Source organism: Belonocnema kinseyi, chromosome 2 (assembly GCF_010883055.1).
Source record: "Belonocnema kinseyi isolate 2016_QV_RU_SX_M_011 chromosome 2, B_treatae_v1, whole genome shotgun sequence".
Taxonomy (NCBI): domain Eukaryota; kingdom Metazoa; phylum Arthropoda; class Insecta; order Hymenoptera; family Cynipidae; genus Belonocnema; species Belonocnema kinseyi.
The window spans coordinates 52420326-52424075 of NC_046658.1; positions in this window are offsets into that span (position 1 = coordinate 52420326).

Below are 3750 nucleotides of genomic sequence, written 5' to 3' on the forward strand. Positions count from 1 at the left end.
GCCTATTCTCTATACTTTCCTATTTATTTCATACCTTTTTTTTCTCTGCTTTCCATAATTGATCCCATTCTTCCCATTTTTAACTGAATTTTCTTAAGTCGTCTTTTACCTCCTCCTCTTGCTTCTTCATATCATTCCGTCTTCCGCATGTCTCATCCAATATTCCGCAAGTCTCCTCTCTAAATCACTTTATAAGGGCTTCTACTTTTGTAAACATATCCCCTTCATCCTTATCTCTCTTCGGCATTCTTTTTTTGTCAATGAACTAGGGGGAATGTTAGGTACTAAAATCTTCTAAACAACAATAATGTAAATACTATATTTTTGCAATTTTAAGCCGGAATATACTGCATTTTCAACACTATAGTGGAATTTTTCAATCAACAAAGATGAGCATTCGACAAAGGAGTTGGCTTTCAAGCTCAAAAAGATGAATTTTCAACAAAATAATAAAATTTGCAACGTGCGCCGAAGAATGGGGGCTTACTCTGAAAAGTGAGATTTTTCAAGGCGAGTGGAAGAAGTCGACCCGACAGATGCGACTTTCAGGAGAGAGAGAAGACTCACGAAATGTTTCTTCTCCACTTACCACTCCATTCTTACCAAAAGAGATAGGTCGTAGAGCGGAGATGCATTGGTGAGTGGTCGGAGGTGTTCTACGAGATATCGAGCTCTCGAGCGAAACCCGGATTTCTCAAGTACCTAACAACTCAAATATCAGAAATAATGACGCCCGAAATTTTTGTCGATGGTTTCATTAAAAAGAACCACTCAAAAACTGTCAAAAGGTGTAAAAACCTCGATTTCGATTTTTTTTAGAGTAAGCCCCCTTTCTTGAGCGCACGTCAAATATAATCTTAAACCAAAAGAAATTAATTTCTGGAAAAGAATAGGAAAGACCACTTTTTCATTAAAACTAATTAACATTCAACCATCAATGATTAATTTCAATCCAGATTGACGCATTATAAATTCAAAGTGATTAATGTTTCACAAAGTAGTTGAACTTTCGTTTAAAAAGATAACTTTTAAAGAAAATAGTTGAATTTTCAACAAAATAATGAAATTTTCGATCATATAGTAAAATTTTTTAACAAAAAATGCTAAACTCTGAACCCAAAATGTAATAGTAGACTTTTCAAATAAACCGAATAAATTTTCAACAAATAATATTACTTTCTAAACTGAATGTTTAATTTTCAGCAAAATAATAAAATTTGCAAATAAATAGTGCAATATTCTAAAACGAGAGACATTAATTCCGGGCCAAAAAGTGATATTATACTTTTCAATAAAAAATAATTCACATTTAACTATAAAAGATAAATTTTTAACAAAGAAAAGGTTAATTTTCTACCAAAAGCTGAATTTTCAATTAAAAAGTAGAATTTTCTATTAAAAAAAAGATAATTGTTCAACAAAACAGTCGAATATTTTACAAAATAAATAATATTTCAACCAAGTAGTAGAATTTAAAAACGACAGAGAATTATTTTTAACAAAGAATATAATAGCAGACATTCATAAAGTAACTAATTACGTTTCAAAACAAAACAAAAAGAAAGAATTTTCAACAAAATAATTAAATTTGGAACCAAATAGTCGAATTTTAACAAAAAGAAAATAATTCTGAACCTTCAATATAATAAAAGACTTTAAGTAAACAGAATTAACTTTCAACAAAAAAGATGACTCGCTAAGAAATTAATTTATTTTTTAATGAAATAATGAACTTTTTCATCTAATAGTCAAACTTTTAACGAAAAAAGGTGAATTCTGAACCCAAATTATAATAGAGTTTTCAAACAAACAGAATTAGTCTTCAACCAAAAAATATTTCAATTTTCAACAAAATAGTACTTTTTAACTAAAAGAGATGACTTCAGGGCAAAAAATATGATAGTACACTTTTAAATTAAAAATAATTAACATTCAACCAAAAAATATTAACTGTTTACCAAAAGATTAGGTTTCAATAGTAAAGGACAAATGTCCTATAAAAAAAAGACAATTGTGCAACAAAACTGTTGAATGTTCGATCAAAAAATGACTGTGACAAACGGTTATATTATTTTGTACTGAAACATTCAATCCAAAATCTTAAATATGAAATCATCTTCGTTATTTTAACGGAGATGCTTGGTAATATTCAGGACAATTTAAAACATATTTTTTTCGATGAGCAAGATGATATTTATGGCAAAAGTGTAAACAAATTTTTAAAAATTCCGGCTGTTTCCTGGCCACCCTGAAGTAAAGGCATATGTTTCTTTCAGAAGTACACTTAAAAAATAATAATATTCTATGAAATTCCTCATGCAATTTGGCATATATATTATAACATGTATGCAATACAAATTTCCTCACTTGTGCTAAAATAATAATAAAGAATTTTAAAGTTTTAAATTTGGAAAAAAATCGTTCAATTTTTTCTAGGTACATGAAAAATACAATTTTTTCTTAGCGTATCAGCTCATTATGACAACAGCCCTTACAATTTATAGGATGTACTTCAATGCTCTATGTGCTGATAACCTGTCGACAATGGTAAGAAAACAAAATTTCTGCGTGAAATCCACCCAATTTTTAAATATATATTTTATAGAAGAAAATGTCTATGTTGATTGAGAAACAATAAAAATATGCATCAAATGAACTTACTTCCTCAATTAGGGAGGTTTTTTTTTAACCAACGAAAAAAATAGATACTTTAAATATTTTTCAAGATTATATTTCTGTATTACCAAAAATCTTATTTTCAGCAAATCAGAGAGACCAAAAAAATGTCTATCGCTGTATTCTGTAAGCATAAATTGCATACTTTTTAACTTACGGTAGTGTTATATTCTAAATTGAAACCAAAGTTTTTTTCATAGAAACAATGTAACTGTTTTAACTTTCTAAGTAGTAATTGATTAATCAGGAAAAGTCATCGAAAGTTCTTCAACAGAACAAACCACGCGTCTCGACGACACGAACAGTTACATCAGATACAGTAGTGTTATATTCCCAATATGAAAAAGATCCTCTGATAAACAAGGAAAATAATTATGTTACAAAATTTAAAAACGATGTTCGTAGGTTATTGTTTGGTCAATCGATGCATCTCGAAGACGCGAACAGATATTTCAAATAAACTACTGTTTTATTTCCAATATTAAAACAGTTTTCCTCACATCGTATTCCTATTATTAAAAAAGTTTTTCTTATACAAACAGAATACACACATTTCTTTGAAACTTAGTAAACAGTATTGGTGGGTCATAGAAGGTTCAACAATAGGTCAAACGATTCCTCTTAAAATCACTAACAAATAAACTACATATAATATTGTATTGTGAATGTGAAAAAGTTTTTCTCATGTAAACATAGAATAAGCCTTTTTTTTAATGTTATGAATCGATACTGGTAGGTCATAAAAGTTTTAACAATAGCTTGCTATATTTTGATGATAAAAAGGTTTTCCTCATATAAACAAGGTAACTATTTTTTTAAATGTATAAACGCAACAAAAAAACATGACTTTTAAATGCCCAATCTAGCTCAAAATCCTATTAGACATCGATATCAGTCGGAGCTACAATAATTCGTCCAAATGTTACGATCACAGCTCTTTTACTTTTTGGGATACCAGGTGTATACATATGAAACCGGTATTTTTTCAAGAAAAAAACACATTTATTTCAACAGAATGATAACAAATATTTTATTCAAAGTATGCGCCCTCGCTGGCTACACATTTTGTCCACC